At 32.2% G+C, this 13,469-nt stretch overlaps 1 pseudogene across 1 annotated transcript; it reads right to left on the bottom strand.

The window, feature by feature from the left end:
• Positions 1 to 355: 355 nt before the first annotated feature.
• On the bottom strand, positions 356 to 5,942 carry LOC148945788 (uncharacterized; annotated as a pseudogene). The gene is made up of 3 exons (XR_016142553.1): positions 5,555 to 5,942; positions 3,945 to 4,118; positions 356 to 2,268 (listed from the first exon to the last, which is right to left on the bottom strand). The product of XR_016142553.1 is annotated as an uncharacterized LOC148945788 (transcript).
• Positions 5,943 to 13,469: the final 7,527 nt, after the last annotated feature.

Raw genomic sequence — 13,469 nt, 5'->3', positions numbered from 1 at the left:
GGGGGGAAAACGCCTAGAACCATTTTACTAGTTATTCTCTTTTCATGCACTTCCTTTTCAAATTATCCAAACTTTCGGCCATTTCAAGACAAGGTATCTTGTCCACGACAACATTTGATATCTCCTCGAAGCTTGTCCTTTGCCTGCTGATTTGACCAGTGTCAATCCCCTGTATTATTACCTCTGAAGACGTAGGCTTTTTTATTATGATACCGGGTGTTTACCATTAACGGGTGATTAAGAAAACGGTGATCGGCGCTTAAGAAAACTTTTTGTTATTATTATATATATAAAAAAAAAAAAAAAAAAAAAAAAAAAAAAAAAAAAAAAAAAAAAAACTGAATATTGGGTCTATCAAGCTTTAGGTTTGACATCTTGTAAATCTTGAAACACTATCTATATGCTGCCTTTACTAAAGCCAGGAAAACAAACCCTGCAATAAGTTGAGCATAAGTAACAAGCATTTGCATAACTCTTTTCTGCAGACCCCTTAGGAAAGAATATCAATAACGCTTTTTCAAAACGAATTTCTTAATTTTCAAAGAAAACTCGGACAGCCCTTTCCTGAAAATAATCACTCGTATGTGAAAACAATGGAGTATCAACAACTAAATTATTTACCAAATCAAAACATGCTTCAGCCGATCAGCAAAAAAGACACCCCTAAATTTTCTCATTGGATTCACCAACATTAATAAAACTAAGATGTTTTCTCATATTATATAGTATTAAAGTTTATACTTTTAGTCAACTACCAATAAAAAGCAAGCTGTTAAACAAAACGAAAACATAAAAACAATATTGAAAACATATCAGATTAGCTTTACAAAGAAAGAATTGCTGTCAAAAATTTTCCTGTTAAAACAAAATTATATACAACAGAAAGTTTTTCTCTTCTCTAGCACAGATTCTTTGATAAATTTTAACATGAACATTTTAATAAAAATCAAACCCTCTTATGCACTGACATACTCAAAGGCTTCTCCCCTAGTATGACTTTTTAGATGATGAGATAACCCAGTTTTTGTAGCAAAACGTTTCTGGCATTTCTCACATTCGAAAGATTTTTCTCCAGTATGAGTTCTTTGATGATCAGAAAGGTGATTTTTTCTGCGGAATGTTTTCCCACATATACTACATTCGAATGGTTTTTCTCCAGTATGAGTTCTTTGATGAGCAGACAGGAGAACTTTTCCGTGGAATGTTTTCCCACATGTACCACATTCGAAGGGTTTTTCTCCAGTATGAGTTCTTTGATGATCGGACAGGAGAGCTTTTCTGTGGAATGTTTTCCCACATATATCGCATTCAAAAGGTTTTTCACCAGTATGACTTCTTTGATGAAGAGATAAACGTGAATTTGAAGAAAAACATTTCTTACAGGCATCACATTCGAAAGGTTTTTCTCCAGTATGAGTTCTTTGGTGAATAGATAGGTTGATTTTTGTGCGGAATGTTTTCTCACAGTTATAACATTCAAAAGGTTTTTCACCAGTGTGAGTTCTTTGATGACGAAATAAATTTGCCCTTGACGTAACCCGTTTCTTACATATATCACATTCGAAAGGTTTTTCTCCAGTATGAGATCTTGGATGAATAAATAGATTGACTTTTCGGCAGGATAAGTTTTCTCACATATATTACATTCCAAGGGCTTTTCTCCAGTATAAGTTTTTTTATGATAAGACAAACTTTCACTTGACGTGTAACATTTCTTACATATATCACATTCAAAAGGTTTTTCACCAGTATGAGTTCTTTGATGAAGAGATAAACGTGAATTTGAAGAAAAACATTTCTTACAGGTATCACACTCGAAAGGTTTTTCTCCAGTATGAGTTCTTCGGTGATTAGATAGGTTGATTTTTTGGCGGAATTTTTGATCACAAATATCACATTCAAAAGGTTTTTCTCCAGTATGAGTTCTTTGATGATGAGATAAACATGAATTTGAGGAAAAACATTTCTTACAGGCATCACACTGGAAAGGTTTTTCACCAGTATGAGTTTTTTGGTGACGAGATAAATTTGCCATTGACGTAAGACGTTTTTTACATATATCACATTCGAAAAGTTTTTCTCCCGTATGAGAAACCTCCTGTTTTGCCACATCATTTTCAGCAAATGCAAAAATGTGACTTGGCATCTCACTTTGACAATTCAAATCCATTTCGTGCTTTAGCCATATTCTTGCAAGACCTGGCTGGCTTGGTAAATCGCATCCTTCTTTGCTGACATCATTGTCATAAAAAGTTGCAACGGTGAGAACTAGAAGAACATAAAATTTGCTCAAAATAGATCGCCAAGACTTGTGTTTTTTATCTTTTTTCAATTTAGTGCAAAATTCAACTTTTGACGTTTTTAGCCCTATACAGTGATTGCAAAATTTACATTGTATATTTTATATTTATACTAAACAATACAAAATTATTTAGTTATTACAGTATTTAATTTATAAAAGCCAATTTGAGGCATTATTCTTATAATAATTCGAATTCTTTATTCCTTACCTTGTTCAATAATTCAGAATTCCGGTTGTTCATCAATTTACTTTGGAGTGGGGTTGCCTATAAAAATCGCTGTACTGCAATATCGATGCACTATATTAACCCCCAACTTTTATCAATTAACGTAGTTTTTTCAAATAGGTTAATTATATGTCTCTCTGTAATGTTTTAAATTTTGGCATAACAATAACACATTGTAAAGAATTCGACACTATATGTAAGGTTTGTTAAGGTTGGTAAAATGACTGAATTTTTTTTTTTTTTTTTTTTTTTTTTTTTTTTTTTTTGACTTAGCTTAAGAGCAAATGACTGATTTATGATCAAGCTCAGTTTACTCAAATACTCCAAAGAAAAGTTTATTTTGTATTTTCCAAATTTATGGAAGGCAAACATCTTAGGTAGCATGTGGTAGGTAAGATGTGACTTACCATCTTACCATCTGTGACTTACCACTTACCTTCTTGTTACCACCACACATGTGTAAAATAAATGTGAAAAATAAAGGCATTTCCGGCGACCAAAAAGCTGATAGCATAAACGATACTAGTTACCAGAAAAAAAAACATGAATCAAGTCTCATAAAACTGAAGCCGCCTATAACACAACACCTATAAAAAATTTGTTATGCCATACGCAAACATTATTACAATCCTGAATACAAACAATAATTATCCCTGTCTTTCAAACCCAAAGGCCACATAAGGTCAAGATGGCTTTCAGAAAAGTAGTTTAAAAGATATAAAATAAGGTTAAGTCACTGGTGCGACTTCATTGGTTGCACTCCGCTATCAATTCTATTAAAGGCAATATTTAGTGAAAGGCCCCCGATTTTAAAATCAACCTTGCAGCTTGAACCCCACATAAATTCTCCATTTCTTTGGTGACAGTTTCGCTATAAAATGAAAGTAAAGTATCTTTAGAAGCGAATGATTAAGCTACAAACTTTTACACTGGCATATTATTTTTATTGCGCATAGTTAAATCCAGGGATACATATGGCCTAAGCTTTGAACCAGAAACAAAAGAAAATGCGTCATATTTAAAAAATTGTAAGAGTTCTATTGAATTCCAAAAGCAAGATAAAAGTTCAAAATAAAACTAAACTTGTCGTCTTGTTCTGAGGTTTAATTGGAATTCAAGATTTTATGTACTATTAATTAAAACCATCCAAAATAATTATTTAGTAAATAGTTCACATCAAATGCAACCAGTGCACACTAATGTAAGAAACAACTATCTATCACACTTACTTGACTTACTTGACTTAAGGCTCCTGCCGAGGGTTCGGCATAGAGAACGATGAGACTAGGCGCCTCCAGGTTGACCTATCGCTTGGGGTATCTATCACACCCCGCCATAATTTAAACGGAAGTTCAAGATACACCTCAATTTGAACAGGCAAAAATACAGAAGAAGATCAGAATATCTGAAGCATACCTTCATCCTCGTCAATTTTCGACTTTCTTTTAACAGGATCAGCATTATGTTGAAAATCTGCAGAGATACCAGGAGAAACAGAAATAAAATTCCCTTCGGTTTCCGTTATTAACACCACAGGATATATACTTCCAAAGATATCAGTATCATCATTTGAGGATATATCTTCAGCTTCTATAAAAATTAGAACACTAACAAATAGAACGCTAACAACAAAACAAATTGGTTAGTCATAAGACACTTAAGATGACAAAAAAAATTTATATGGGAGCTCGCGGAAGGAGCAAAGATAAATTGATAATCTCAGTATCTAGACTTCGTAAATATATATGAAACATAAAAAGTAAAGGGTAAAAAAAAGAAAAATATTGTGAGGATAATGGCCAATTATTGTAAGTTCAGTCAAAAATGTCTATATAGGCCTACTTCCCAATAACATACACTATATGTAAACAATGGGCAAATTTTGCAACTTGTGGCCCTTCCTCGGGTGGTTATGGGGGGTCGAGCCACACCCAGACTTGGACCTTCAAACTTTACTGAACAAAATGAGCATTTCAAAATTTTGATGTGGATGGCTTTGCAAAAAAAAGAGCTTGAGAGGCGGGCAAGTTGGTATCCAATTGTTTTAGTTACTTAAATAAGGTACTAGAACTTTTAATTTTTGAGCAAATGAACCCTCTCCCAATCTTCTAGGACCATGGTTTGATAATACCCCTGAGAAGAACAAAGAAAAAAAAAATAATAAACACACATCCATGATCTTTCTTCTGACAGAAAACACAAAATTCCACATTTTAGAGATTGAAGCTTGAAAGCTCCTATACAAATAGATAGTAGAAGAGTAAAATAGATTAAAGATAGAAGAGTGAAATTCTCTTATATGCTGAATAAGATGGTAAAATTTTCAATTTTGGGGGATGTTTTCCACTTTTATCGAAAATCATGCAAGTTTTCTCTGGCTCATTACTTTTGATAGGTAACATTAAACTTAGTGAATCTTATATATTTGAGAAAAAAAAACAATTCTTTGATGTATCTATTGTAGTCTGTCACTATTGTTTATTTTATTTGAATAGAAAGCAGTAATTTTATAATAAAAGTCTTTAAACTAAAACAAACTCTTCTTGCATATGAGCGAGTTTGAATTCCAGCCTCTCCCCTAGACAGAGAAAATTTTAATCAAAACATAGAATATTCTTTAATAACACTATAATTAGTATATGGAATAACATGATACTTTGGAATAAAGAGCTGGGGAGGTTGGGGAAGGGCTAAATTTGTATACCCACAAGCTTGGTAAAGAATATACAGGAAAAGTTTAACAAAAGCTAAAGTGCTAGATATACATTGAAATATTTATGCATGAAAACAAAACGTTAATTACTTATTTGGATAGTAACCATTTATCAAATCGCTTGAAAGCACTGAAAAAATTGTGACACAAAATAAAATAAATAAATAATAATTAGGTTATACAGTTTTTTTAATGTATTTTTGAAGTTAAAGTAGCAGAAATATGTGGGCAATGATAACAACTCTCTTAATTTTTAAACAAAAGTAGCACAAGTAAGCAGCAAATTGGCTCAGCCACTCATAGTACCAGTTACCTTGCTTAACAGCAGTGATGTCAGACAGCATGGGTGTTTCCATAGTTGACCAATTGAGTCAAATACACAGTTAGTCTCTTTTGACTCTTCCCAGTGGTTAGAAATCTCCAAAATCTAAACGATTAATGAATTACTATATGACATTAAATGACAAGATTATATGGGGCTGTATTAACCATAATTGCTATCATATCTTCCAAAGGAGATTAAAGAGCACAAAACCTAAAAAAATATTTGAAAGATACAACCATAAAAAGTGTAGAAATTTTAACATTCAAGACCAATTTATTTACAATCTGATTTTGATAGCAACTAATGGCAATAGAAATAATCTTATTTTAAATAGACTGTATTTTTTTTTCAACCCAAGAACAACCTATTGTAAATGTAAATCTTAAGTTCCTATACAAATTTTACAACTCAAAATTAAAAGTGATAAAAGAGAAAAATTATTTTGAACAGATCTCATACTAGTATATAGTACTTAGTACTTGCTATTTACAGCACTTTTCACTTATTACAACAATTCATTTATTTAGCTGGTCCTATTGCACCTATGTGTTTTTAAAAGTCACTTGACTGTATTTAGAGCATTTTGGCAAAATGTTAGCACCTTACAAGCAAGCCAGACTAAGCCCCCTAAACCTGAAAGCTTACAAACGGCATGCATTGATAGGTGCCGGTAGGGAAGGGAGGCAAACCCTTCTCTGTTGGAAAAGCAAAGACTGTACATTGGGCACAAAGCTGCTGTGTATTTGCTCCACTTTGTCTTAGGGTTTTTACCCTGTTCTGTCTTTGAGCAGTGAAAGATTTTTTTTGAAATTAAAATTCATTTCAAAAATCATTATGTAGTATAAAAGCACCAGATTACTTGCATAGTTTAATTTCCATTAATGTTGCTACAAAAAACTTGCAGAATGTTAGGTATACCAGAAAAAAAGCAAACCCATCCCATGCACAAAATTAGTTCAAACCCTCCAAAATGGAAAATTATTTACAACCCAGGGTTCTCTTACTTATTTATTAATAGGCAATTATTTAAATTATTCCTTAATTAATTTATCTATTTAACTGAACTAATGAATTGATTACTTCATCAACTGATTTAATTATGCATTTTAAAAGTAATTTGTAAAAAAAAACATCTGGGATAATGAGTGATAGATCTTTATTTGAAATAACTGTTAATCATAAGCTCAGATGGGCTGATGAGACGGATAGAAAAGAAATTTGACATCAAAAGCACAAAATAATTTTAAACAAAAATTCATATGAAACTGGCTCAAGAACACAGTAGTACACAACAACACAGAATGAATAAACATTCATTGAATATTAGGTTAAACGATAAGTTATGCAATAAGATTGGCTCAGAATTAGAGAAAACGTCACATATCAAAACAAGGTAAGAATCTTAAAAAACAGAAAAACTAGTATAATTAATAAAGAAATTTAAAAATTAATAAAAACACAAAGAGAGAAACACCAATAAAAACGAAAGAACTGGCATCGATAATAAAAAAGGAAATTATTGGAATGCTTGAATAATTACTTCAGTCATGTATAGGTTAGTAATAAAAAAACATTTAGAATGTGGTGGTCAACCAAAACAAATGCTTAAAAAAATGAACATGGGTATGAGGCCAAACAACAGTTCTTCAGATGGTCAAAAAAACATAGAAACTGATAGTAAAACTTGCAATTTTTTTTTTTCAATTGTTTTTTCATCTGAAATACTATTAGAAATAGTAACCATAATAATTTCTCTTGTTATACAGAAATCACCCATAAAATTCACCAGCTATGGTTTCATAAGGTGGACCCTGATATTTAAACACCAAAATTCTCTCATCTGTTTTAAATGTTCAGTGAATTTTGGACAGAGTCAACTATATTTTGACAGGGCCTATTGCTATCTGTCAAAAATTTCAACACGGTTACTACAAGACATCTGGAGCTCCTTTTGTGTCAAAAACAGGAAACTGACTAAATTGAATGTTCTTGTCTTATCTGGGTGTACTGGATATAGTGAGGACATATCTCATCATCAGAATTTAACATTAGCTTCAAGAGATGGTGCTCCAAGTCAAGGCTAAGCAGAGTTATCATGTCTTGGGGAAAAATTTCAACAGTGCTTCCAAAATTACACCATCAAATCATTGGTACCTTTACCATATTCTTTTTCTTTAGCTAGATAGAAAGTGAATACATCACTTAATGCCCTTTTATATGCTCTATCCAAACATAATAGTTGTTTCTGGGGCAAAGTTTATTCTGATCCCTAAATGGGGCGCCAAAAAGCTAACTTGTTACCTTGCCTAGTAGTTTTACACTAAGATATAACATTAAAAATAGGTAAAAAACTATTTAGATTTAAAAAATAAGCTTTTAAACAATCCCTTAAATATTACTTAATGTTTTAGAGTCCTGCTAACAACAAGAAAAAAAGAAAGGGGATGTATTAGTGCTAACAATGCAAAAATGTAATTTCCTTATTGCTCAAGAGAGGAGAGGGGCAATACATTTCCTCTTCAGAGATTTCAACTGTGGTGTACTTTTTGTTTTACTATGATGCCTTTTTTAAGAAATTTTAGTCTCTTTCAAACAATTCCTTCAAATTTCTTTAAAAATAACCTTTTTTGGCAAAGGTAAAAAATTGAGGGTAAATTTGGTACAGTTTATATTACTGACCTACAAATAAGGTGAACATACAAAGTGAGGCCTTTTTTATGTTCTTTTTGAATATGATAATTGCTTTATTCAGAAAATCAATTTTAAGTTCTTTACAAACCTACAAAAATGATTTGATACAGCTTATATACTGCTGCTAGCATTACTCTTGTTTAAACTAGTTTACCCATTGAATTGACTATGAAAAAATTGGGAGCCAGAAAACATGGGAAATATATAATTTTCACTATAAATTTGCACCTGAGACAGAAGGGTTAAAGGATAGAGTAGCTGCAGTTAAAACGTGTTCATTATAATTATTAAACACGTTATGAAGAAAGAATCACTGTTTCTAACCCTTTTATATAGTCAAAAATAAGAGAAAAAGGTATAATCTTTGAGGGTATGTAATAGGCTTAAAATTATATTTTGAGTGAACCAATTATTATATTTGAAACAAGCATGAAAAAGGCATTGGGAGGTAAATTCACCTTATTCAAATGTTAGTAATTTAAAATGCCTCAACTTTACTAAATTAAGTTTCTTCAGGAGACCTGCCATAACAAAAATAGGTGATTTTTTAGATTTGTGATTTTGTGCTTATTTCCATAGTTTGGTTTGTATTTGACAATTCACTGCCAGCCCCTCTCTATGTCTAATATAGCCTTAGATTGTAGAAGGAAACTAACCAAAAATATTGAAATTCTTGTTTTATCAAATAGTTTGTGGTAGCCTAATGAACTGTAAGTAAGGAGTGACCCTGATCAATAGTAACTGAAACTAAAAAAAGGGAATTTTGATACCAATAGATAGACAGTGATCAGAAGCAGTGGCTTATTATGCTGATTTCAAATATATAAGTTCAATTAAGTTTGGAGTTACCCATCAAAGGCTACGAGCCTGAAAAAAGTTGCCTAATTTTTGAAAAAGGGGGAAATACCCCCAAAAGTCATAGAGTATTAATGCAAACTACACCATCAGAGATTCCTACTTTAGAGGTATATAGCTCCTATCTGCAAAAAACTGGAGTTTTGTAATTTTTTGTCAGAAGAAAGATCATGGAAGCACATTTATTTCATCTTTTTTTTTTCCAGGGGTGATTGTATTGACCCAGTAGTCCTAGAATATTGGGATGGGGCTAATTAAAAAAGAAATTATATGTTCTAGTGCCCTTTTTAAGTGACCAAAAAGATTGGAGGGCAACTAGGCACACTCCCATGCCCCTTTTTTCTAAACATTGCCCGAGCAAAATTTTGAGATAACTATTTTGCTCAGCATAGTTGAAACCCTGAACAACTATGCCTTTGGAGATATAATGACACCCCACAGCACCTGGGGAAAGGTCTAAGTAATAAGAAGGGGGAGGGGTGAATTTTCTACAGGAAGAATTTTCCATTGGGATGAATCTTTTGGGGGATATTTGTCAGAATTCCTATACAAAATTCTTTTTGTCTTCCTTTCTTTTTGCTGACCCAATTTTACGTGTGCAGTTGTTAAGGGTATTTGTCTGGGGTAAATTTAACCAGAATTCAACTGTCTGGTGAATATATCTGTGTAGAGGAGGAAATTTTCCATGGAGGTGGAGCCAGATTTCCTGGCATTATTTAAAAAATTATCAGAAATTAAATAATTTTTTATTGAGCTGAAAGTAAGGAGCAACATTTTAACTGAAAACAGAACGAAATTATTATGTAAATGAAGGGGTTGCTGCTCCTCAACACCAGGTATGCAAAATATTCCAAACCTGCAAATAGCAGAATTCAACAAACTTCTAGAAACAGCTAACACTTCATCCGCACAACTTGTGTTTTGACAGCTTTTCTTTGAGCAAAAAGTATTTTCGTATGTAAAAATGGTACTTTCAGACAGAATCTGCCAACAAATTTGAAAACTGCCAAGTAGAATGCTACTTTGCTACAGCGCTTTTTGCATGTCTGCTGAATGCCTTGCTAACTGCTCTAAAATTTGAACTTTGTCCCAATTCTTTTAGAATGACTCCTGAAACACAAAGTTTGTTTAATTAGAACAATAAGAAGCCTTTTTTAATTAATAGAAAACTTTAGCATCAAGAATGAGGTGTTGAGGAGGAGCAAACACTCATATACCTAATAATTTATGTCTATTTTAATTTTCAATGTTGCCCCTTACTTTCAGTTCAAAAAAACTTGTTTTTTATTTAATATGATATAAATGAGGTTATGGTAAATATGGAGCAGTCCACATTTCTGACTTACAAATAAAGTGAAAATACCACCTGATGTCTTGTTTTATTCTTTTTCTGAATATAATAACTCCAAATGTTGCAAATTCAACTTTAAGTCCTATTTGGCCAATTGAAAATGGTTATTTTTTCTTCAGTTCTAGGGTATAAAAACATCTGTTTCAAACTTACTATTTGACTATAAATCAATTTTGTTAAAGTTACATAATCCACAAGCATTGATTGGTCACAATTATGTCACATAATTATTTGGATAACAAATAGTCAAAACAATTCTACCACTTTTCCATTTGCCATGTTTCTTCTGCTGGCTTTAATGTTTTTTAACTTTTAGTTGAAAAGACAGCCTTAACTGGCCAAAGAGAACAAGAAGAAAATATTGCAGAATTATTTTTATTTTCCTTTTATTAAACTTAATTACAACAAATCAATGCTCGTGGATTGTTTATATTAAAATAAAATGGATTTATAATCAAACAGAAAGTTTAAGGCCAATGTTTTAACCATTTTTATACCCAAAAACTATAGAAAAAATGTTTGTTGCCCTTTAACAGATGATCATTTTCAAGGGCCCAGAGAGTGCATAAAATTGAATTTACAAAAAAATGTAATAATAATATTCAGAAAGAGCATAAAAAAGACATTGAGTACAATTTTCACTTTATTTGTAGGTCAGAAATGTGGACTCCTCTATATTTTGGTTAAGCCAGACCATAGTGGGACAATTTCAGTTTTGGAAAATTAGTAAACTTTGAGTTGGCAGTGGCAACACTGTTCAACTAGCAGTTCTACATCTTATTTGCAGACACCATTGTTTCAGCCACTATGAACTTTATGCTCCTGATGTACAAAAAGTTTGCTTCTTTTGTTTCTGTATTCATTTAAGTTACGTTTCATAATCAATTTTCATTATCTATATGCTCACTAATATTTTGAAACCTCCAACTTGTTTGTATTCCTTTATTGATGCTGGTAGTTTGTAAAAGATTAGAGGCATCACCATGGGCCCACACTGGGACAGCCCACCTTAGGACACTGCCTAATTTTGTCAGATTTCATATGGTCTGTCTAGTTTTGTCATTTCTTTCAGGTTCTTCTTTAGACTACTTTTATTGAAAACTCTTATGATTTTACTCTTATATTTATGATTTTACTCTCAATATTTTATGATTTTACTCTTTAAAGAAAAAAGTGAAAGCACCCTAGATCACCCTTCCTTATTACTATATGACAATCATAAGTCATTTATTTGCTGATGTTATTAATTAAGCAAAGGCTAATGGTGTCCATATATTAACAGTGCCACCAAACTCCAAAAATAAGCTTCAGCCATTAGAAGTGACACTTTAAAAGAATTTCTCCCAACATTCTATGATGCTGCAGTGGATTCATGGATGAGTCTGAACCCTGGTAAAATTTTCAATATTTATAATATTGCTGCTTACATTGGATCTGGACATACTCAAGCCATGACTCCTACTAACATATTATCAGCATTTTGATCAACTGAAATATGTCCTTATAACTGGCCCATTTTTACAGATGCAGACTTTCTGCCATCATCTGTTACAGAATGTCCTGCACCTGACTGTTCTTCCACCAACAATGACAAAACTTTGCCTTCAACTTATGCACAGTTTTCCAACCTTGCTTCTTCTGTATATGTCATTACTCCAACCATAGCATCTTACAGTGATACTATCATTCCACAAAGCAACTCCAGCACTCCTTTAATTTCTCTTACAACTCCAGTTAAAGAAATTAACAGTTGTGCAAGTGATAACACTTACCACAGTCCTGAAGAAGCATTTGGTTTTCTAGAAGAGGCATTTGTCCCCTTGAAATATTTGCTTTGTTGTGTTTTGTCAGTATTTTCATTTGGCCTTTAAAACTAGCTTTGAACACGGATTCAGGTGATTTAAGAATAAATGAGTTATATTTTGGTTTTCTCAAAAGAGAAGCCAATACTTTAGTAGTATCAGATGTAAACCTTGTAGCACTTCCCCAATCACTTAATCAGACATGTCAACAACCCCTTAAGTCTCAAAGAGTGTCTGCAAGGAATGCAATTATTAAAATCAGAAATCAGATGACATAGCTCTCCAACTCATTCAATTGCTGGTTTGTTTTGTTTTGAGTGAATGAATATTTTTCTTTTATTTCTCAGTTATTTGTTAGTATCAATTGATGGCAGTTCAAATTTTTGGAGTTTTTGCAAATAGTGGATATTGGTGAACAACTCACTTTTATGGTTGTTAGGTATTTGGTTTTAATTCTCATAATTTTTGGCTTTTATTGACTTTTATTCATCTTTTAATTTTTTGTTTTTTTCATTGGTTTGTTCAAATTCCAATTGACTTTCCACATTTTATTTTGTTTTTTCTTTGGCACTCTCATTGAATATATTTTTTTGTTTTGTGCTGAAGATGAGAGGTGTTTGTCCCCTCAAAATATTTGCTTTCTTGTGTTTTGTCAGTATTTTCATTTGGCCTTTAAAGACTAGCTTTGAACAGGGAAATAAAAAAATTTCTAACTTTATGGCTAGTTTAGGCTATTTGTAGAAATAAATTTTAAACTTTTGATTGTTATGGACTGTTTTTAGTGCCATTAAGGGCTCAAAATGGAATTTGCTCCAAAACAATAATTATATTTCAAAAGAGCATACAAAAAGCATTGTAGCATAATGAGATAAATAACACATAGACATAGAAAAAATACAATTCTTTTCCATTTCATTTGATAACCCTAATCTTGATTGCTAACATAATATTCACTTTCCTACCATATAAGGCAAGGTTGCAATGTCACAAATAGTGTGTTGTCTAGCAGAGAGTTAAAGAATTTTGAATGTACAGTGATCCAGCAAATAGTTAGCAAATATCAATTATAGAAACAGCAGGTGACTGCATTAGGAAAGCTGCAGTCATGGGACTGCATTAGGAAAGTTGCAGTTGTGGGACGGCATTAATATGGCTGCATAAAATGTAACATAAAACTGCAGGTGAGTGTGGTAAAGTAAGTTTG

This window comes from Artemia sp. Qi Xiang Cuo, chromosome 12 (genome assembly GCF_049724085.1).
Source record: "Artemia sp. Qi Xiang Cuo chromosome 12, ASM4972408v1, whole genome shotgun sequence".
NCBI classification, from domain to species: domain Eukaryota; kingdom Metazoa; phylum Arthropoda; class Branchiopoda; order Anostraca; family Artemiidae; genus Artemia; species Artemia sp. Qi Xiang Cuo.
The sequence above is the reverse complement of the archived record's forward strand: the minus strand, read 5'-3'. Positions and strand labels throughout refer to the sequence as shown.